Below are 25,349 nucleotides of genomic sequence, written 5' to 3'. Positions count from 1 at the left end.
ATTAATGCAAGTATTGAAAAATCTGAATGGGTATTGTCAGAATAGAGATGTATATGGTATATAAGAAATCCATTTTTTAAATTATTTCTGTTGTGTAGTTGACATGTTTGGGAACAAGTACAGAAAGATCAAGTTTCAAGTAAATGGGTGCTGGTAACACATGGCTACAGAGTAAAAATATGTGTTCTTTCCTTAAAAAATGAGTTCCCTTTGGTTCTGTTTTTACATGTACTTTAGAGGGATGAAGACTAACTGGACAGTAACATAAGTAGTACATACTAATAAGCACTTTCCATAGTGCATCACCAAACATCTGGTTTGCACAACTGATGGCAAAGTGTTTCTGCTTGTGAGGTACACATTTATACTGCTTTCCCCATCTGTGGCTATTTAAGAGATAAGCAAATGTGACCCTCTGCCTCACTGATAAAATTATGAGAATTATGTTAGTTTACCCCTGCGCAATCACGTTAAATGAAGAGGTGCGGCAGTTAGCAATGTGGATAGTACTGCGTGTGAGAAACATACCTGCTGCTTAGCTCACTATGGAGCAGATGGTGTAAATGTATTGAGAGATTTACTTTGGAGACCACATGATACAGGGTTCGAATCTAGGTGTATCTAATAATTTTAAATATGTATTTGTACGGTAATGAAATAATTCTTTATTCTACATTAACTGTGTATTACCTTAGTGCACTATGTTTAAGCAGTATTGTACGGAGGTCACCACACCACTGAAGAGCCATTCACCATCACTCAGCAATGGTGCATGATGCTAAACTCTGTGCAAACACAGAAGACAAAAAGTGAAGGGCTTCATTGTTTTTTTTTTCATTAATGTGTGTGGTGTATGATTTTGTTTTTTACCAGATTAAAGGTGTTAAAATGGGGTGGATAGAAAAGTGGAGAAATGGAGAGCAAGCAGGGGGAAGAACAAAGGGAAAGCAATATAGGAATGTGCAGGAGGGAAGTAGGAGAGAACCATAGCTATAAACTTCTTCAAGAGTGTAAAATGATAATATGTACAGACTATTAGCTGAATTTGGACTGTCACCTAAACAAAGAGGGGTGACAACAACACAATCATGTTGTATAGCCAATTGTACCAAATCAAGTGTGTCCAGAAGACATGTGTGTGAAGCGGAAAGTTATGTTTGGGATGATAGTTTTTTTTTGTGGGACAGGTGCACTTTTTTTTTACTTTAGGAAGAGAGAAATGTTGGGTTAGGAGTGTAGGTACTTCTGAGTCAGGTAAGTAGGGAAGGTGAGGAAATAGATGTAAACAGGACAAATAAGACAAGATGCAGAGATGGTCAGAGACACAACAGGTTGGTGTACACCATGATTGGGTTTAGGGAGGGGACAAAAGATGTCCATTCCAGTCAAACATATGGACAGTGAGAATCTAATCCTCACCCACAGGACTATCATCACTGTCTCCCTACTCCACTGGCTGTTGGAGTGCTTGACCCTTCTCTTATGGACCATAAGTGAGAGCATCCTTTCCATCCAGTGTAGCTGTGCACTAATGGTGCTGTGCACAACCCTATACACCAACCCTGGTATCTCCTGGCTGGTGAAAAATCCCCACCTTGGCAACTATTCCTGGAGGGTACCATAGCACCAGCAACTGGGGTGATGCTACCTGATGTGGAGAGCCAAGGCAGTGCAGGGGCAGCAAAGGCAGTACTGCTAGGTTGGGTCCCAGATGTGCTGGGTGTCACTGCAGGAGCCAGTGTAGTGGGGGCAGGCTGAGCCACAGAAAATGGCCTACCACCCCGTGCTGTAAAGCAATTTATGACTTGTCAGCGATGGATGACATGGAAATGATTTGACGACACATAGAAAAATAAAAAAGAGAGATAAGGGTTGCAGTAAGAGAAAAAAGAGATATTTAGTACCACTATATATGACATACAATGCATTATCACAATAATAAAGCATTTATCTCTACTTTTACATTTAAGTATACTTCTTAACAACTACACATTATAAATACTGACTGATCAAAGTAATCCTTGCAATGTACATATATTGCACATAATTTTAGTCCAGTTATACAGGTTAAGTTAACAGTATGGCATTTATGCCACTTCTGTTGAAATTAAATTATGTAATATTTTTAAGGGATTTTACTACAGATTTGTTACTTGTGGTATATGAACCCATAATGTCTGACTACAGTATTAGGCTTGACTCCTACAATTGGCTTGTGCTACAGACTGAAGCATGCATGCTCTCTTTTACAGTTAGTATATGCATTCTTACATTGCTACTATTATATCAGAGAGCAATACTTTAGGTAAAATAATTATGTTGTGCTGCATACATACCCCTTGCTTCCCTCAGTCTCTCTAGATGCTCAGCATGGACATCCCTATTTGACATAATCTGTTGATTGGCTGTGGAATAAAAAGAAGAGAACAATAAAAGAGCATTAAGCATACCAGTCTTGCATATATGCAGCTGCCTGTCTAGTTTTAATTCTCTGTATCTGCATACTTACACAACTGTGGGATGTCAGAAGTCCTAAACTCATCCAGTCACTGGTTGAGTGCATCCTGCTTGCATCTGTTGAGATCATTATAGTGATGCCTACACTGTTCTCCAGTGTGAGGAATGCAAGTCACACTGGAGACAGCCTTGGCCAGACTATTCCATGCCTCAGACTTGTACAGGGAGCCAGTATAGTCCCGCTGCAAAAGTCTTTAGCTGTGGTGCTTTACAATGAGTCTAGTTAAGATTCTGAACTCCTTAGCACTCCACCTCTGAGCCCTAAACTGGACATCTTCCGTTCTACCAACAGACATGTCCGAGCAGTGAAAACAGCAATAATTAAGAATGGTTTTCCACCAATGCATGTTGTCACATTTACTACTAGTGTGCAAACCCAAGCAACCATGCCAACTGAGCTTGCTCAACATTAAACGGAGAGCAACAGTGCCAAACAGAGAGGAAAGCAGTTTATGAACTAAGGGTAATGTGACAATTGGCATTAGTTTTTGGTTTGGATGCTACTGTACCTGTTACTTGATTTAACTTTGCCTTTGCAGACATGTATTGGGAGTATAAATTATATGATGTACCACATTTTTGTTGTGGCTTTACACGCTGATACAATTAATCTGTACAATATGGGATTCAAACCTATGCATTAGAAACAAAACATATATATATATATATATATATATATATATATATATATATATATATATACATATATATATAAATACACACACACACACACACACACACACACACACACACACACACACACACACACACACACGACCGAGTGAGGGGTTAGCCAGGTATGTCTGTAACCTGACAAGGTCCTGGTTTATACATTCATTTGTGTATGACTATCATTGAGGTCTGAAGGCCATCTAAGGGCAGAGGAGACAATTATAATTACAGAAAAATAATATTTAGTATACTCTCTGTCACACATATAATTCATATGAGCTCTACTGCTACACATACTTATTGTTACTTAGAATTATGTTTGATTTTTTTTGTATTTGTTTTTAAAATTGACTGAACAACCATTAATAAAATTGTGGGTGTGCTAGTTTAAAACCCAGGCTCACCGGTACTGCAGCCCTACACTTACACCCACTGCCATAGGAACAGTTAAGAAGCAGTTGCATATTTTCATATTCATTATTAAGTATATGCATTGAACACCTTGCAACACTTCCTAAATATTTTGGATAACTTTCTTCTTTTTAATATTGGTTGCAAACTAACCTTATCATTCAAGCCTGGGCTTGAGTCTGCTCTACATCTGACGATCCATCTAAGTTCCACTTCTAATGTATAAGTGTCCACATCCCCCCCTCTCATAGTTGTATTGATACACTGCAAAACAAGAAAAGTAAATGTATGTGTTATATCTGTGGTCAACTGATGTCATGCTAGAGCATTAGTGGCATCCCCAATTCTCATTTTGTAAACATGCTCCCTTATTCTTTCCCTTAACTGCCTGCTCGTCTTACCTATGTAAAATGCTGAACAGGCAGTGCAGGTGGCAAGGTATATCACATTACTGGATTTACAATTCGTACCAGTTAAAAAAGAAAAAACTTGTCCTGTAACAGGTTGTTCAAACACAGTATTGTTGTTAATATATACACACTGGTTACAGTTACCACATGTGGTAGTGTTCGAACTAGGATGCAAATATCTTATCCCATCTCTGTGACACAATAAATTTTTCAAGTTTGATTTGTTCTTATATACATACTTAGGTTTCGGTCCTACCACTTTGCTAATATCATCGTCCACACCTAAAATATTCCAATGTTTCTCAATGATATTTTTAACATGGTACACATCACTGGTGTAAAAAATAGGCATACTTAATCTAGTATTATTAGTTCTAGAAACTGGTAACATACTCTCAACTAATACATCACTAGCCTTGCTAGAGAAGTAAGGACAAGCTCTAGTTTCCCTCAAATCATCCGTTTCAACAAACGCTGATCTAATCTCACTCTCAGTATATGATCTAGACAACAACCTTTTCTTTAACTTTGAAATTTCCTTCCTATAACCATCTTCAGTAGGGTTTAATCGTGATGCCCTTATGGCTTGTCCCTTCACTACATTACTAAACACATGTAGGGGATGCATACTTGTTCTATGTAACAGTGTATTTTTATGACAACTTTTCCTGTGTACTGACGTATTTAGCAGACCATTACTCAATCTAAAAATGTCTACATCTAGAAAAGATATATAATCTCTTGAATAATTCATAGTAAATTTTAAATAACTTGATGTACTATAAACAAAATGACCAAATTCATGTAATTGTGCCTCATTGACCCTCCAGATAAAAAAGAGGTCATCTACGAATCTCTTATAAAATGTAACATACTGCTTGTATCCTAAACTCGATTTCAACATACTCTCCTCCCAGACAGCCATTACCAGGTTGGCGTAGCTATTGGCACAAGATGTGCCCATAGCTACGCCATCCCTTTGTAAATATAAATTACTGTCAAAAACAAACACATTGTTTTCTAAAACAATTTCAAGAAACAGAGCTATCAAATCAATTCTACTTATATCCATCATGGTATGTTCTCTAAGATAACTCTGTATACACTCAACTCCACTGTTATTCGGAATAACAGTGAAGAGTCTAACCACATCAAATGTGACTAAAAAATATTCACTTTCTTCTTCTATTGTGTTCATATGTTCATATAATTTAATCAGGAATTGTTTGCTGTCCTTTAATATTATATCATTTGAATCAACAATAGGTCTAATTTCTTGCTCGATAAACAATGAAAAAGGTTGTGCCAACCATCCCTGTCCTGAGACAATAGGTCTCATCGGTGGGTTCAATAAACTCTTATGAACTTTAGGTAAACATTTAAGTACAGGAATTAACGGTTTATCAATCTTAAGGAATTTATAAAAGTTCTTATCAATAATGTGGCACCTATATAGATCATCCAAAGTGTCATAAACACGGAATACTTTAGTTATGACTTCATCAGTGTCTATTCTCATGTAATAGCTAGTGTCACTTAACATTTCATAAACACTAAGCCTATATTGTTCTAGGTCCATTACTACAATAGGACCGCCTTTATCAGCGGGTGTAATTGCAATGGACTCATCACTTCTCAACGTGTTCAAGGCTTGTCTTTGTCTATATGTTAAATTATTCCTTCTTCTATTATTATAGTTAAACCCTGAACCATGATTGTAGTACTTGTAAAGGTCTTGTTCCACCATCTTCATATAAGTATCCAGGACAGGATGTAAAATAGGGACATAAACACTAACAGGTTTGTATAAATTCCTGTAATCACTGGTAGCATCTGATGTACCATAGTCAAGTTTCAGTTGCACATTCCTCATAAACATTTTCACATCAATCATCGTGTCAGTTATGTCACTACTTCTACTGGGAATAAAAGTTAAGCCCTTATTGAGGACAAACTCTTCATCACAGCTTAAAGTTCTTTTGGACAAATTAATTACTATGGATTCCCTTTCACACTCCACATTTTCTTTAATGTGGGCCCTACTTGTGCTGTTTCCATGGCTTTTCATTTCTGCCGGCCCCTGCTCATAGACTGTGTCTTATACGATTTTAATAACGGCCAAATTTTTATTTGGCCCAAGACTATGCCAGTAAGGGCTGAAAAACGGAACTATGCTAGTGATAGTATTAACAATGTGAATAGTGCCTCTACTGTAACGTTGAACTAATTGATGTTTCAAATGGTATTGAAAGAATGAATAATGTAACATCTGTAGATGAATTAACTGATAAAGTTAATTTATATCCATCTGTTACCATTGAAAATAATCAGAGAAGAAATGTAGAGAATATAGGGGCTGCTAACAATGTTGGAAGCACGTTAAATAGGAAAGATTTGCAATCTGAGCATGTCATTGAACCTGCTGTTAGGAAAAGGTTACTGCTGAACATAGAAAAACTATGGAAAGTGATATTAACAATAGGGATACCCCTTTCCCAATACAGTCTCCCCATTTCAAGGGGAGAACACGGTCTATGAGCAGGGGCCAGCAGAAACGAAAAGTTATGGAAACAGCACAAGTAGGGCCCACATTAAAGAAAATGTGGAGTGTGAAAGGGAATCCATAGTAATTAATTTGTCCAAAAGAACTTTAAGCTGTGATGAAGAGTTTGTCCTCAATAAGGGCTTAACTTTTATTCCCAGTAGAAGTAGTGACATAACTGACACGATGATTGATGTGAAAATGTTTATGAGGAATGTGCAACTGAAACTTGACTATGGTACATCAGATGCTACCAGTGATTACAGGAATTTATACAAACCTGTTAGTGTTTATGTCCCTATTTTACATCCTGTCCTGGATACTTATATGAAGATGGTGGAACAAGACCTTTACAAGTACTACAATCATGGTTCAGGGTTTAACTATAATAATAGAAGAAGGAATAATTTAACATATAGACAAAGACAAGCCTTGAACACGTTGAGAAGTGATGAGTCCATTGTAATTACACCCGCTGATAAAGGCGGTCCTATTGTAGTAATGGACCTAGAACAATATAGGCTTAGTGTTTATGAAATGTTAAGTGACACTAGCTATTACATGAGAATAGACACTGATGAAGTCATAACTAAAGTATTCCGTGTTTATGACACTTTGGATGATCTATATAGGTGCCACATTATTGATAAGAACTTTTATAAATTCCTTAAGATTGATAAACCGTTAATTCCTGTACTTAAATGTTTACCTAAAGTTCATAAGAGCTTATTGAACCCACCGTTGAGACCTATTGTCTCAGGACAGGGATGGTTGACGCAACCTCTCTCATTGTTCATTGAGCAAGAACTTAGACCGATTGTTGATGCGAATAACATAATACTAAAGGACAGCAAACAATTCCTGATCAAATTGTATGAATATATGAGCACATTAGAAGAAGATAGTGAATTTTTCTTAGTTACATTTGATGTAGTTAGCCTCTTTACTGTCATTCCGAATAACAGTGGAGTTGAGTGTATACTGAGTTATCTTAGAGAGCATACCATGATGGATATAAGTAGAATTGATTTGATAGCTCTGTTTCTTGAAATTGTTTTAGAAAACAATGTGTTTGTTTTTGACAGTATTTTATATTTACAAAGGGATGGCGTAGCTATGGGCACATCTTGTGCCAATAGCTACGCCAACCTGGTAATGGCTGTCTGGGAGGAGAGTATGTTGAAATCGAGTTTAGGATAAAAACAGTATGTTACATTTTATCAGAGATTCGTAGATGACCTCTTTTTTATCTGGAGGGGCAATGAGGCACAATTACATGAATTTGATCATTTTGTTAATAGTACATCAAGTTATTTAAAATTTACTATGAATTATTCAAGAGATTATATATCTTTTCTAGATGTAGACATTTTTAGATTGAGTAATGGTCTGCTAAATACGTCAGTACATAGGAAAAGTTGTCATAAAAATACACTGTTACATAGAACAAGTATGCATCCCCTACATGTGTTTAGTAACGTAGTGAAGGGACAAGCCATAAGGGCATCACGATTAAACTCTACTGAAGATGGTTATAGGACGGAAATTTCAAAGTTAAAGAAAAGGTTGTTGTCTAGATCATATACTGAGAGTGAGATTAGATCAGCGTTTGTTGAAACGGATGATTTGAGGGAAACTAGAGCTTGTCCTTACTTCTCTAGCAAGGCTAGTGATGTATTAGTTGAGAGTATTTTACCAGTTTCTAGAACTAATAATACTAGATTAAGTATGCCTATTTTTTACACCAGTGATGTGTACCATGTTAAAAATATCATTGAGAAACATTGGAATATTTTAGGTGTGGACGATGATATTAGCAAAGTGGTAGGGCCGAAACCTAAGTATGTATATAAGAACAAATCAAACTTGAAAAATTTATTGTGTCACAGAGATGGGATAAGATATTTGCATCCTAGTTCGAACACTACCACATGTGGTAACTGTAACCAGTGTGTATATATTAACAACAATACTGTGTTTGAACAACCTGTTACAGGACAAGTTTTTTCTTTTTTAACTGGTACGAATTGTAAATCCAGTAATGTGATATACCTTGCCACCTGCACTGCCTGTTCAGCATTTTACATAGGTAAGACGAGCAGGCAGTTAAGGGAAAGAATAAGGGAACATGTTTACAAAATGAGAATTGGGGATGCCACTAATGCTCTAGCACATCAGCTGACCACAGATATAACACATACATTTACTTTTCTTGTTTTGCAGTGTATCAATACAACTATGAGAGGGGGGGATGTGGACACTTATACATTAGAAGTGGAACTTAGATGGATCGTCAGATGTAGAGCAGACTCAAGCCCAGGCTTGAATGATAAGGTTAGTTTGCAACCAATATTAAAAAGAAGAAAGTTATCCAAAATATTTAGGAAATGATGTTTTAAATAAGCTCATTTGTCTATGTACTTGTTATAGCCCCATGAGCTATTTTTTAGATATGTTAGATGTTTTTGTAATGTGTTTTTAAAAAAATTTTAATAGTTTAATTATTCAATTATATGAAATGAATTGATTTTGTGATTAATTGATCTTGGTATATAAGACTGCTGAATGTACATGCTGCTACAGTCTGATGAAGCCGTCTGGGTGAAAGCGCTTACTGCATGTCAAATAAAGAACGTTCCTGATACTTAGAAGTTCCGTGGATGTTTTTATATGGTTGGACTGTAATTTATATTTCTATTTGCTGCTGTGGAGTGGACCTGTTGTTTCTTATTTCTTGAATAAGCGACTGTGAAATTATTCAGCCACCACGTTTCAGTATTTGGGATTTTACAGTTTATCTTTCATTATTTCTGTAACGTGGTTCCCTTGCGCAGACCTTATTTTTTTATCTACCTTGCAACACTGCTTAACATGTTTGTGTGGCAGCAAAAGATAGTGGATACAATGTATCTGTTTTAAAATTGTATACTGTCTGCCTCCTGTCTGCGAGTGTTGGAGAAGGTTGCTACCCACCTCGCAACACCACTTAGTGGGTTTGCACAATGGAAAGCAAAAGAGGCAACAATGTTTCCTTTTTGAAATCAAGAATTTCTGCATCCTGTCAGCAGGTGTTCTGTCTGCTTTGTGTGTGGGCCTTTAGTCCAAGTTTACACAAAGTTAAGTGATGCGAAAATGTGACAAGCAAACCTCACCTTGTTTTATCTTTGTGAGCAGTGTTTATTAGGTTTCATCCTTAAAAGACAAAGGTGGGACTTGAACCATGATCTACAGGTAATATATACTGTGTTGATTACTATGCATAGCAGATGTGCTATACACACACATGATTCCCAGGTGTAGTTTATGTATTGTTTATCAAAAAAGTACATTACATGACATTTATTGTATATATCCATTTCCTGTGTTTCCACTAATCTGCACACCATGCAAATAATGGTATTCAAAAAAATAGAAAATAAACAACATTACAAAAAAATGTTAGCACACATAAAAGATTTTTACACAAGTACAGATTTGAACTCTCACATCAATGAAACTATGAAACACAGTAAGGGTGTCTTATTCCTGTTTTCCACAGAAATATATTTGCAACAGGAATAAAAATCATTGTGCATATAAGCAAGTCCCAAATCATCCACATTATTAATAAGACATACGGCACTTGGACACTTCTGAGTTGTTTGTACATGTGTGAATTTCAGATGTAGTGCAAGGAGTGATCACACAACCATTTATGACAATTGCTTGCAGCAATGCAGCTCTGTCTCTTTGTATGGTGTTCATTCTGTAGTCTGTAAGTCATTTTGTATCATTGTTCTTAAAATGTATGAGAATATTAAATGGCAATAATATACAGTTTTCAACAAATGCAGGGGAGTTTGGATATTACTGAACAGAAACTGAGAATTGTGTGCTGCTTACTTACATTTAAAACCTTGATACAATTACTTCTACACTTTGTAAGTGTAACCTGGCTGATTCATCCACTGGAGGCAAGGGAGTCTGAATTGCTGTTGTGTCTTCCTTTTCCCTACCAGTAATCAGTCACAGTTGCATTCCATTAGCAATAAACAATGAGGGAGCCCCTGCACTATTTTACACTTGCTACATGAAGCCAAAAATTTGGGATTCAGCAATTCTAATGAGTTCACACCTCATTTGCATCTTCACTGTGCTCACAGGCCCAAATTTACATTGCAAAAAGGGAACCATGTAGCTATGGAACATGAAGGTGAGAAGATTTGTGTATATGGATAACACAGAAGAAGATTGCTATTACTTTGGATTTATCTGCACAGAAGACTACTTATCTTGATAAGGTATGATTGAATTTTTCAATTATATACTGGATTTGCTCACACACACATACACACACACACATATATATATAAAATATATATTTTATATATATATATATATATATATATATATATATATATATATAATACATACATATATATATATAATATATATATTATAATATATATAATATATGTATATATATATATATATATATATATATATATATATGTATTAGCAGATGCAACATTTATCTATATGCACTTATTAGAAGTTTAGTAATAGCACAGGCATTTTGTAAGGGCATTTTACTGTCTCAGATACAAAGAATTATTAGCTTTCATAACAAGTGTTACTGTTACAACTGTTTCTCCTTACACTGTCCTATGTTATTTCAGAGAAATGTAAATGTCCTATATTGTCAATGACACAGGGATGTTAGCCTTCTAGGATGGCCCACAGACATCTCTAGGGGAGTGCTGGGCTCATGTAGAGGTGACTGGCACTTGCATAAAAATTACTGTTCTGCGGTAAATGTGTACACATGTTTTTGGGACAGTTTGTCTGAAAGCACTTATAACAACTGACTGATGTGTTATTCCTTGTTTGGTACAAAATGTCATTTGCCTGTTGTTTTGTGGATGGGGAAGCCAAGTTCCATTTCTGTGTTGCCATAATCAAAAAACATTTTACAGAGGTTTGCTTTGCTATTGTTACTATTTCTTTTGGATCAAACCGCGGTTTGTTTGTGACTGTGATATTTTACAACAACACAACCTTTTTTAATATTTGAATAACTGAAGTTTTTTTTATTTCTCCAGTGGGTAATATTGAAAAACTAATAATATATCTTATGTCTAAGCAGGACTTTTAATTATGTGATATTTATGTGTAGTATCCCTTTTTGTGTTTTATATCACCTAGGACTATGGTACCCAAGCATCTCAATCCCAGCAAGCTCCCCTTCAGTGACTAAGAAAACAACATGATTGTCCAAGCACCAAATGAAGAGTTCCTGTCCACTGTCAGGGATCCATAAAGCTCAGTGGAAACTGCACAACATCATTTGATTGTGGTGCTGCTGTTTCAGGGAGGACAAGTATGTTCCAGGAGGAGCTTCCAGGAAGGCTTACATATGTCAATTTTTAAAGATTTCTTGTATAGTAAAAATTGAAAGCAATAGTTAAGTTGGTTTAATAATTTTTTTTGGGGGGGGTATTTATAGATTTACGCAGTTAACAAGACATTCTAGTTCATCATTTCTTTTCTGTGTTTCTTGCTTATTATCACAGGTGATCCTGACAGTGGAAGTGTAGGACTCTTTTCACCCAATGTCAGAGTATCGGCAGACTCTGCTGATGATGGTGAACAAAGACAGGCACAGTTGGGGGGGATGCAAAGGTTGAGTCTGACACTGAGGTTGACATTCAGCCAATCCCTGGAATTCCATCAGACACAGCCAGTAAGCCTATGCAAAGACATTCCTGTGAGCCCTCAGATATTGGACAGGTGGAAGGTGAGACACTTGATCAGAGTAGTGTGGTTACTGTGACTTCAGTGCCTCTTGACTCTGGCCATAACTAAAGTGTGGGTGAGGTGCTATACAGAAGGGTTGTTAGGGGTGCTCAGAAGAGGCCTGCTGTGCATCCTTTACCTGTTCCTGGTGTGTCTTTTTATGCCACTTGATGTATATTTAGGGCCATCATGGAGGTGCAGACATGTTCCAATATGGTCTCCGAGGAAATGCTTAGGTTTGTAGATGTGGCAGAGACTGACATGCAAGACTGCCTACACTGTGTTGTCAGTTCAAAGGATCAGATGAATGGCACATTGGAACAGACACTGTCTGTGACGGAACTTCTGCTGGGAGGGGCAGCAGACATGTGGATGTAGGTAAGCCACATCTTCTGATGTTAGCTGATGTGGCCATGCTTGATCGTGCTTCCATAGTGGCATTACTTCCACTGCTCCATCAGTGGTTGAGGTGTCCACAGCCAGCCATGGCAAGCTATGGTATCATGATCCTGGGTGTACTCTTGAGGAGAGTTCATCCAGCAGACATCATTCCAATTCAGGTAGCAGCAGTGCATCTGACTGTGGGCATGGACATGCCAGTGCAACTCTTGGTGTAGCCAGTTTTTGGGGTCAGGTATGATGGCAATGAACTGTCACCTCTACCATGCATGGCTCACACTTCTCCAACTTAACAGGATGTAGAGCTAGCACTGAGCATGGGCAGCAATGGTGGTGCAGTGGTTAGTGTTGTTGCCTCACAACAAGAAGTTCTCCAGTTCGATCCTCAGCTGGGGTGCCTTCTGTGCAGAGTCTGCATGTCCTCCCTGTGGTTGCATGGGTTTTCTTCAGGTGCTCCAGTTTCCTCCCACACCTCAAAGACATGTTGTAGGTGGATTGGACACTCTAAATTGGCCCTAGGCATGAGTGCATGCATGATTGTGCCTTCTGTGGAAGGTTGGGCGCCAGGCTGGCAACTCAACACCATAAAACTTCACTGCCAATCGTGAGAGGACAGGTGATCCTTTGTGGCAACCCCTAACTGGGAAAAGCTGAAAGAAGAGGAAGAAGAGCTAGCATAGAGCTTGGCTGTGTTCTTGCAGACATTTATACACCAGTTTCACCTGGAGTGCCCATACAGAAACAACACACATAACAGTTACATGGGTCACTCATGACGGTTATAGCTCATTCTGTCTCAGTGGCCATTTGATACTTTATTGAAATGTCTGCCTGTTTCTCATTCTTACTCACATGCACTCACTACCTTTTGTGTCAGCCTAGGCTTCCTGGCCCCCCAACACACACACACACACACACACACACACACACACACACACACACACACACACACACACACACACACACACACACACACACACACTACCCTGTGCAAATGATGATAACTGTGCCATATCCTTGTTTTCTAACTTTTGGATTCAGGGGTATATAAGTGTTTCGTCTGATGCTCAGGGTGCATAGCTGACATAGTGCTTAGTGTATCTGTGTTTGTGATGCTGGTTTGCAAATTTTACTGCTTTCTTACAGATTTTTGTAATGTGTACATCCCTCCCAATCTCTTAGACCAAAAAAGCTGGACTAAGCCATAAATAAAAGTGGGACAAAGGTCAAACAATAGGGAGAGTTTTTAAAAATTGTGTTCTTACAAACGTAGACAGTTGACAGAATAACAGGTTTTGCATTACTATTTTTGTTTTTTTCTGAGGGATATGAAGTCTGAAAATAAAATGTGCATCATTTTCTAACTTCACTCTTTAATGATTTGCCAGTACGAAAGTATGAGACCAAATTGTGGACATATGGTGGAAATAGTACAGTTTTGTACCTACCATAAATGTAGATGTTCGAGGATTCCATTGCTGCAGTCCTTACTATTGGGTATAGTCCGCGTCCAGTCGGCCCGAATACCAGAGTATAAGGCTGACGTCGGTCATGTCGCCTTAGACTGACGTCAGCACGTCAGGGTACTAATGCGCATGACCGACGTCATATCCTCAGTCTTTTCTTGCCCCAGATGTCAGAAGACCCTAAAAAGACAAGGCCCAAAATACCTGCACCAAAAACATGTACAATATATACAAGAATATATACAAAAATATAAGCATGGAAACTCACCTACATAACCACCCCTAAACACAGAGGGGAAGGAGGGAGGGTAAATTGGACTGCAGCAATGGAATCCTCGAACATCTACATTTATGGTAGGTACAAAACTGTACTATGTTCTTCGTTTTCCATTGCTGCAGTCCTTACTATTGGGTAGAATCCCAAAGCAGAGGTAAGGGAGGCTGGCAAATCATAAAGAAGGAGGAGCTGACAACATGCCTTGCAAAACAGCTGTGGCAAAACCAGCCCTAGACTTAGAGTAGATAGGAAGGTGATAATGCTTAGAGAAAGTATGCACAGAACTCCAAGTAGCTGCTTCCAAAATATCCTTAGTTGCCACCCCCCTTAGAAATGCTGTTGAAGTGGCAGTAGCCCTAGTGGAATGAGGCCTAATCCCAGCTGGAATCTCCTTGCCATGATGGGAATAACAAAATGCAATGCAAAAGCCAATCCACCTAGAAATAGTTTGTTTTGACACAGGCTTGCCCTGTGAACTCAAAGCAAAAGAAACAAACAACTGCTGAGACTGCCTAAAATCCTTAGTCCTGCTTAAATAATAACGCAATTGCCTGTGCACATCTAAAGTGTGCAAAATCTTTCCCCTTTATTTTGAGGGTCTGCATAAAACGTAGGCAAATGAATAGTTTGGTTTAAAGCCACACTAGAAACCACCTTAGGCATAAAGGAAGGATTAGTACGTAATGATACCCTATCCTTATGGAAAATCAAAAGGGCTCTACTGCCATAAGGGCCTGCAACTCAGACACCCTCCTTGCAGAAGTAATAGCCAACAGAAAAGCAGTCTTCCATGACAAGTATTTCAATTCAGCAGTAGCTGCAGGCTCAAAAGGTTGTAGAGTAAGTTTTTCCAACACATAATTGAGATCCCAAGCAGGAGTAGGAGCTCTACGTGGGGTCTTATATTCTTTGCCCCTCTAAGAAACTGCTTGAACAAAGGATGCGAAAACAAAGGTGGGTCACAATCATAGTGAGCTGAAATTGCTGCAGCATGAATCTTAATAGAAGAGAAGGACAACCCTTTGTCCAATAACTCGGTAAGATATTGAAGAGCCACACTCAAATTAGGCTCAGAAATCTCCAAATTCTTTGCTGTACTCCAAAATAAAAATCTCTTCCATTTTGCTGCGTACACTCTCCTTGTACTAGGTCGTCTAGCTTCCATAATCACATTTAAAACTTGTTGAGGAAGTTGAGACCTGCTGTGTTTCAACACAGAATATGCCAGGCTGTTAGATGAAGAGAGTGAAGCTTGACATTGAGCAGATGACCGTCCTTCTGAGATAACAGATGAGGAATCAGAGGTAAAGGCCATGGAGGCTTCTTTACCAGACTCCGTAGTAGTGGGTACCAGTGTTGCCGAGGCCAATCTGGAGCTATCAAAATCATCCTTGGCCTGTCTTGTCTGACCTTTAATAGTACCTTTGGAAGAAGAGGCAGAGGTGGAAAGGCATACACATGAAGATTTTCCCAACTGAAAGACAGAGCATCCACTTTCCAAGCTGTGTGATGAAACCCCTTTGTGCAATACTTTGGCAGCTGGTGGTTTAGTGGAGAAGCGAACAGATCTATGTCTGGAGTTCCCCATGACACTGTCAATGTCTGAAATACATGAAGATCCAGTTTCCACTCGTGGGGATCCATGATTTGTCTGCTTAACACATCTGCTAAGGAGTTCTGTGCTCCTGGCAGAAACCTTGCCTGAAGAGTTAGTTGCAAGCTTAGCGCAGTCTCCCATAAAATCATTGCTTGCCTGCATAGAGGATAAGAATGTGTTCCCCTTGCTTGTTGATGTACCACATGACAGTTGTGTTGTCTGTTAGAATCAACACCTGTCCTGGAAGAAGTAACTCCTTGAAAGCCTGTAATGCGAACTGGACTGCTAACATCTCTTTCATGTTGATATGTAGATGCTGTAGTCTGGCAGGCCACTTGTCTTGTATCCATTTTCCATTTAGATGAGCTCCCCAAGCAATGTCCGAGGCATCTGTCGTTAAAATCTGACTCGCCTCTGGCCGGGTCACAGAGAGTCCCTTGTTTAGGTGACATTCCTGAGCCCACCACAAAAATTCTCTTTGAAGGCAAGGTATTATGGGAATGACAGTGTCTAAATCCTGGCAGTGCTGTGTCCATACATTTTTGAGATACCATTGTAACTTCCTCATATGCAGTTTGGCATTGGGAAGCACCAGAATACAAGATGCCATGAACCCTAATGCTTGAAGGACTGTCCCTGCAGTCAGCACGGACTGATGAGATAGTTGATGGAAGTAAAGTGATAGACTCATTTGTTTGTCCGGGGTTAAAAGGCCATCTGGGCTGCTGTATTCAGTCTCACACCCAGAAAGCACATGTCTTGAGAGGGTACTAGACTGGACTTTATTTCGTTCACAGAATACCCTAGGCATCTTAGCACTGCTATAACATATTCCAGATGCTGTAGAAGGTCTTCCTTTTCTTGAGCCAGAATCAGGCAGTCGTCTAAGTAAGGATAGATTTGAATTCCTTGTAGCCTGAAGTAAGCTATCACTGGAGCCAGAACCTTTGTGAATACTCTGGGCAGTAGATAAGCCAAAGGGCAATGCAGAGAACTGATAATGAGAATCTCCAGCTCGAAACCGCAGATACTTCCTGCAACTTAGCCTGATAGGCACATGAAGGTAAGCTTCCTTGAGATCTAAAGTTACCATCCAGTGATCTTTGCCCAGCAGAGGTAAAAGCTGTTGTAACGTCAACATCTTGAACTTGGGAATGTCCAGATAAGTGTTGAGGAGAGATAAATCCAAAATTGGTCTCCACGTGTTCCCCTTCTTTGGTACTAGGAACATGCGGAATAAAATCCTAGGCCCCTTTCTGATACAGGGACTGGCTGAATGGCCCCCATTTGGAGTAACTGAGAAACTTGCTTGTGAGCCTCTTTTCTTTGTGGAGGAGGAACGTCTGGCATGCCTTTGAAAGGGGGCAATGTATGGAAATAAAACCTGTAACCGTGGTGAATGATGTCCAACACCCATCTGTCTTGAGTAATTAAATCCCAATTTTCTTTGAAAAGAGACAGTCGTCCTCCCAAAGGAGCTGCCAGACGAGAATCTACTGGCAGCTGAAAAGGCAGGTCATTGGGTCTGTTTACGAAAGGACTGACCCCTGCCCTCACCAGAAGTCTGAGCAGTGGAACTCCCTGTTCTAGGCCTAAAAGAACCTTGAGCCCTGCCCCTACCACGTCTAGACCTACCCCTAGACTGGGAGTCATAAGCAGGATATGTCCACCCCTTAGCAGGCCAATTTCTACTAAACTTCGGTGGCTGTACCTGCAAAAAATCTTTAACAGTTTGCATAGACTTAGCTTTGTCCTCCATTTTCTTTAAAACTGCTTCCACAGGCGAACCAAACAACACATCAGACTGTAAAGGTGCATCCAAAATCCTTGTCTTAACATGCTCAGCCAAATTCTGATCCCTCAACCAGGCATGCCTGCGAAGAACAGAACTAGTGGCAGCCACCCTCGAGGAGGCCTGCACAGCATCAAAGCCACATTGCAAAGAATGCTTGCCCACTTGTTCAGACACATAAACCAAATCCAGCAACTCTTTACACTCAATACCTTCCGCCAAAGCATCCACCTTAGATTTCAATTGTGAAAGGAGATAATTTTGATATTTCAGCATGTGAAACTGACAATTCAATGCTCTCATGGCTAGAGTGGAAGAAGTATACAGTTTCTTACCCCACCTATCCAAAGCCCTCGCCTCTTTGTCAGTGGGAACAGGATTTCTAACCACAGAGGCTTTAACACCTTTAGGCCCCTGAGAAACAGTTTCTGGGTCCGCCCTAGGACTCTTAAACAAATACTTATGAGCTTCGGGCACCCTATAGTACCTATCAGGTTTAACAGGAGCAGGAGGCAAAGAATCAGGGTTCAGGGAAGCCTCAGCAAAAACATCTTCCACCACAGTCAACACAGGAGGTATAGCTAAGGGCCTATGCTGGGGTAAAACAAGAATTCCTAAGCCTCTTCCTGGAATCAGAGTAATCCTGGCCTTCCCATTTAAAGTGCTCCCTCATGGAATGCAGAGTCTCTGAAAATGAAAAATCCTCAGGAGGAGAAGCCGAAGGAGTGGCATCATCCACATCAGAATCAGAATAAGGAGGATACTCCTGCAAATCATCCGCAGAAGACTCAGAAGCCTCTGAACCCTGTTCAAAACTGGCAAACTCTGGTTCCACCCTAGGCCTCTTATCAGGAGGGCCCATAGAACCTCTAATCATAGTAATCAAATCTTCTGCCATTTTAAGCATATGTTTCTTAGGTACAGAACCCGAAAAGCTAGGAGAAGCCCCCACTGAAGCTGAAATTGGCCTACCCCTAAAAGAAGCTTTAGCAACAGAAGGAGAGGCTCTAACTACTTTGGGAAGAGAGGGAAGAATAGGTACCTGAGAAGCCCCATCAGCCTGGCCTGCCTCCTGGGATGGGACATCCTGTAACAGTAAAGTTTCTGCCGGAGACTCCATAGAAACTCCTGGCAAAACCTCTGGCTCCACTGAGCCTCCTAAAGAACCGACGTCCGGGACTGCCGGTTCTTCAACCCTAGGCTTCGCTGTTTTGTCCTTGCGCTTCTTGGTCGAAGCGGGCGTCGGTGCATCCGCCGGCATTTTATAATTGCAACGTTTCCCAAACACTAACCTGGCACAGTCTAACCTCCTCTTAATAGTGCGTTTGTTAAACCTAGCACAAGAGCGGCAACCAACAACGTCGTGCTCAGGCCCTAAACAAGGTATACACAAAGTATGGAAATCCTTATGCGGTATCTGTTTCCCACAAGAAATACAGTTATTCACTTTTCTGACATCCGGTTAAATACTGAGGCAAGAAAAACCAAAATGTTCCCCAACGGGGTACTTAGCCAACTCTGATTCGGTCTGAAACTCCGGTTTCGGAAATATCTCAGAACGCCAACCTGCACTCGCAAAACTGCTTCTGCATCGGACCATGCGGCAAAAAAGACTGAGGATATGACGTCGGTCATGCGCATTAGTACCCTGACGTGCTGACGTCAGTCTAAGGCGACATGACCGACGTCAGCCTTATACTCTGGTATTCGGGCCGACTGGACGCGGACTATACCCAATAGTAAGGACTGCAGCAATGGAAAACGAAGAACATCTGTACATTTTAGATGTATGAATGTGTGAATCTTTGATACATGAGGCCCATTAGTTGATAGAGGATACGTATTCACATAAGTCACTGCTGTCACATCTTGATGTAATTGCTGTAAAATTCACCCACCTTATACTTAACTTACCTTACCAAGTAACAGTTTGCAAGAATATGCCATTCATTTGTATTCTTAGACATTTGTTTTTCTATTCCAGGTTCAGCACTTAACCTGGAAATATGGCAGTTGCAAGAGTTTCAGTTCAGGGCTGACTATCTGATGCTGGCAGTACATAGCCATTACTTGGGTAAGTAAAGATTGTGAGTGTTGTCTGGCATCAGTGTTACTTTATTTATGCATTTAGGATGATGGTTTTAGCCCCTTAGGTGGTGAGTGTGTGTGCTATCCGTTGCCTCTTGACCAATGCGAGGGCATATTGTGCATGTCTACATCTGCCTACACTCACAACAGCTGCTGGTTCCCCCTCTGACTCCTCATCTGCATGTGGCTGTGGTGACCTTGCCAGTGGTGGTGGAATGTGTGTCCCTTCCCCTTGCTGTTCCTGCTGAAGCTGTTTTCTCAGGATAATGTTGTGAAGCATGGCACAGACGATTAATATTTCAGCACATGTATGGGGATTGTACTGCAGGGCTCCCTCAGATGTATCTAGGTATTAGAACTGCAACTTCAGCAGCCCAAACACATGCTCTATGACACTGATTCCCAACCCGGGGTACGCGTACCCCCAGGGGTACGTGCTTGGTTGGTTAGAGTGCTGGGAAAAATTAGCAATGGCGGAAAGTAATCCTGCCTTAGGCACTTTCACAATCGCGCAAACTCGGAAGTGTTCACAATCGCGCAAACCAAGAAGTGTTCTGTGAAGGCGCCAACGTATTCCCGCTTGAATACTGTAACCGTTACAGTTAACTGAAGAAGGTTGTGTGTCGCTGCGTGTAATTCTGTGTCAAGTGTGTGTAGGAACTGCGGGATCACGAAAACAGGAAAGGTAAGAACAACACCTTGTTAACACTGCATTTTACAGGTGCTTTTAAATAATATTTCACAAGTGTTGTAAAAATTTTGTTTCGATAGAGTTAGACTGAGAATAACCTTTTAGAATTTCGTAGTATGGCTTTAATATATTGGCATCCTGTGTGTGCTTATTTAAATGGTTATTAAAATTAGCTTAATTTTTAAAATGAGCCTAATTTTATAAATATTTAGATTTTACTGTTAGTAAAGTGTAGTATTTGTCATTTTGACAGAGGTTTTTACTAGTAGGGGGTATTGTTTCAGCACTATTTGTTCATGCTTAACTTCATTGTTTGTTTGTATAGTATTATTTCTTGTATGCTTACTGATGAAGAGAAGCACATTTAAACAATTTGTTAATCTTTTTAATTAAGCGTGAGCGCGTGTGCTTAATTACCACTTGTATATAAAGATAGTGAGCACTGTTTTGTAGTTTTTAGTCTGAAGGAGAGACGCTGTAATTTTACTTGTTCTATTAAAATCGGTTGCCTTGGGATTTGGTTTCCAGCTCATCTGTTTGTTTCTTAGAATTTCCAAACTTGTGCATTCAGATGTGGATTTTTTTTTTTTTGCACTGTCAGCCTAGGCCCTATGGTTACACTTGATTTCTTTTTGCTCAGCAGAAGCTAATTTGAAAAGAAGGAATGTATATGTATGCCTGCCATCATTCAGTATGAGTGTGTTCAAACACTGCTGTGACCTATGTATGACTCTGCAGCAGACAGTACTAGTCTGTATGAATTTATTAGTCTTAAGAAGACGAGATACTTCAGTTGATGCGTTGCTGTACTCAATGTTTGATGCCAGTATAGTCTAGTAGTCGTGCAACTGTGGTTTTAAGAAGAAATCTGTTCTGAGAGAGAAATTTTCAAACTAAGTTTCTGTGTTACTACTGTTTTGTATGGAGATTCCATTTGTCTTGACTGCTGAAAGAGATTTCAGTCTGAGCTGTCAGATCTGTTTATGTCTGAGTTATAACAGATTTATTTCAGTTGTAAGGAAGACTGTGTAAGGACATGTGTGATATCTGTTTTAGGTTCCAGCTACTTGTATGCCCCTCCCAAAAAAAACCTCAAAGTTATTGAATATTTGCATACTCACTAGTTTTTGATGTGATAAAATTGGTTTTGCCACCTTGCTGTGTAATCAATGGCATACAGTGGCAGGTTTTTACAGTTTCTAGACTGGGATGTGTGTCTGGTAATATGTCATGCTATTTAAATGTTGGGACCCCATTAAACAGTTGTGAAAGCTAATTAATAGTGTTCTTGCATTCACATGCAGGTATATATTGGCTGCTGTAGCAACTCAGCACACAGGTCTGCACCTACAGTCATTTGGCAGCTCTACATTTTTCTTTATTATTGTATCAGAGAGCACATACATCATTAAGCATTTCTGCAACAGTTCTTAGAATTAGGGCTCTATGCAAGATGTGCATTTCCTTACTTAATTTAAATTAAAATGTATATCTAAAAATCATAAATCTTATATTTAGGGTGTATTTGTGTATATGCATTTCATGCGTGCCATGTAAACATTTATTACTATTCAATGCATGTCATCAGCTCCCCAACTAAAGCACCTTATCTCAGTTCCATTTAGTCAACGGTATGTCAAATGTTAGTTTGGTGTCTTTTACTGCTCTTGATGAGTTGTTTCATATTTTCAACTCGCATTATGATTCGGCTGAAGTGGTCATTACATCATTAGAATTTATGTAAACTTTACCAGTTCTGTTTTTGAGAGTGAGAAAAGGAATTTAGAAGATATGCTTGGTATATTGATATTCAGTTGAGTGGATAGTTTGCATATTGTAGTTACTATATTTCTAATTATCAAGCATGGTAGTCTTTTTTTTGTTTTTCTTAGCTTTACCTTAGCTTGCCTTTTGTCTTATGGCTTTTGTTACTCCCTCATCTCTTTTGTATAGCTACACAGCCTTAAAACTTTAAAAAATACAATAAATAGCTGAATATCACATTTAACTGTGAGCTTCCAGATGAAGTTGTTAGTAAGCCATTATTACGTGTTCCACATTTTGCCCATTTGTTCCACATTATGAGGGCTGATGTTCCTCATTTTGGAGATGGAAAGTTGAAAGCTATGCCTGTAAAAAGTAAGAATTTAGCTAGGAGAAACACTGGTAGTAGTAGTGCTTGAAGATTATGCAAGTCACGTTGTGGGAAAGTTAACTAACTCATAGCAGCTGATATGTTTGTAGACCAAGTGAATTAAATTCTTGGAGATCAATTGGTCCTTTCCAGACTTGAATTGTAGTACTTGCTGAGATACACTAGATGCTTAGGTTAGAGTTAGATTAGAAATTAAATGAGATATATGTTAATAATTACATTATTTTAATGACTTTTGTTTGGCAAGAGAATGTAGTGGAATGTTGTATGACTTTTGGGTGAACATGCACTCTGATATATAAAGTTGTTTAATAGCAGCCTCTAAGACTGTCATACTGACTGATTTGAAAACTGCCTTTAATCTTAATCCGCCACTGGTCAGATGCATTTTCTTTGAATGTGGATTTCAATACTGATTCAGTGAATATGAGTTTCAGAGGCAGATAAGTTTTAATGCCAAGTCTGTTTTCATTGCGACACTTTGTTTAGCTTTAGCAAATGTCTGTCAGTGTTTGTGCTTTATTAAGTATATTTGTAAACACTTGAAAAAATCCACAAACGTCTGAAAGCAAGGAAGAAGCCACCATATGTGTGTGGCGAAAACGCTGTGATTTTCTGTTTTAATAAATTGCGTTTAGGACTGTGAGGGCTTCTGCCTTGTTCTTTGGTTTCCTTGCTTTCAGACGTTATTAAGTATATTTGAAATACAAATTTTAAATTAAATCCAAATATCTGTAATCATTAGAAAAAAGTGTGCACACTGACAGTTTTGAACAGTGTTTATGGCAAATAGGGAGAAGTGGGGATACAGCCAAGTAGTGGGAGAATGGAATGGCTGTGGGGCGGGGGCAAAATTACACACATTTTGCTTTTATGTAGTACTACTTACATGTTTGACATGGAAAATTAAGAAACTTATTTTTTTCTTATCTTAACAGTTACAGTTCTTTTTATCATTATTTAAATTTAATATTAAAATTAATTTCGTAATTGTCTTATTACTAGATATTGTGATGGATAAGTGGCTGAAACCAGGCACAAAAGAGCTGACGCATGATATGAGCATGGAATGTGATCAGAGTACTTCTCAAGACATGCCCAACATTTTGGTGCAAAACACTAACCAGACACAGTCCTTAGTTTCTCAAAGAGGGAAAAAGAGAAAGTACTGTGATGGATACATGAAATATGGATTTTCGTATGTGGGAAATGAAGACTGTCCTAAGCCCCAATGCGTGGTGTGTGGGGAAGTGCTGTCAAATGGTAGCATGAAACCTTCCCTACTTTTACGACATTTAGAAACGAAACATGCTAACTATAAAAACAAAGAATACAGTTTTTTCAAACGGTTACCGGAAAATAACAAAAGAATGAATCTGACATCATACATCCTGTCAGGTAACAAAGACTACGAAAATGCAGTTGATGCTAGTTACCGTATTAGTTACCGTATCGCAAAATGCGGTAAAAGTCATACCATAGCCGAGACTCTAATATCTCCCTGTATAACAGATGCCATTCGATGTATGCTTGGAGAAGAACATGTGCGGAAAATGACCACCATCCCTCTTTCGAACAATACAATATCTCGAAGAATTGAAGAGATGTCTGATGATGTTGAAATGACAGTAATAGGTAGAATTAAAAGCAGTAATATTTTTGCTATTCAAGTTGATGAAAGTACAGATGTTGCCAATTGTGCTATTTTGCTTGTTATTGCAAGGTATTTGAAAGATAATGAAGTTGAAGAAAACCTTTTGCTTTGTCATCCTCTGTCAACGCACAAGGGGTGAGGATATATTTAATGTTATTGATTGTTATTTCAAAGAAAAGGAGATTAATTGGTCTAACTGTTGTGGATTATGTACCGATGGTGCCAAGTCTATGTCAGGGATTTACTCTGGTCTTCGTGGTCTTGTCATGAAGGTAGCTCCCAATATAAGTTGGAGCCACTGTTGCATCCACAGACAAAGTTTAGCATGCAAGAACCTCCCTGGTGAATTAAAAGTTGTTTTGGATGAAGCTGTGAAAGTGGTGAATTTTATAAAATCAAAGTCCACAAACTCAAGAATTTTCAAAGCTCTGTGTGAAGAGATGATGAGTCCTCATTCTACTCTGCTCCTTCATACAGAAGTAAGGTGGCTATCTCGTGGTAAAGTACTTACCCGGCTGTTTGAACTTAGACATGAAGTCCAGGTGTTTTTCGAAGACCATCCTTTATTCCTTGCTTCCAAGTTACACGACTGTAATTGGCTTCAGGCACTTGCATATTTATCAGATATTTTCCAGATTATAAACAAATTAAATTTGACATTTCAGAATAGCTCAATAACTATCTTCAATGTCTCAGACAAAATTGAATCTATGATTAAAAAAATAGATTTTTGGAGGTCATGTCTTGAAAATGGCCAAACTGAGATATTTGAAACTCTGCATAATTTCTTATCTGAAAACAAGCTTAATCTATCCCGGGAAATAAGGAAGAAAATAAATGAACACTTGAATGGGCTAAAATCGGACTTCCAGAAGTACTTCCCCAAACTTGAAGAAGAAATCT

This window comes from Protopterus annectens, chromosome 2.part1 (genome assembly GCF_019279795.1).
Source record: "Protopterus annectens isolate FY-2018-M chromosome 2.part1, PAN1.0, whole genome shotgun sequence".
NCBI lineage: Eukaryota > Metazoa > Chordata > Ceratodontiformes > Protopteridae > Protopterus > Protopterus annectens.
The sequence above is the reverse complement of the archived record's forward strand: the minus strand, read 5'-3'. Positions refer to the sequence as shown.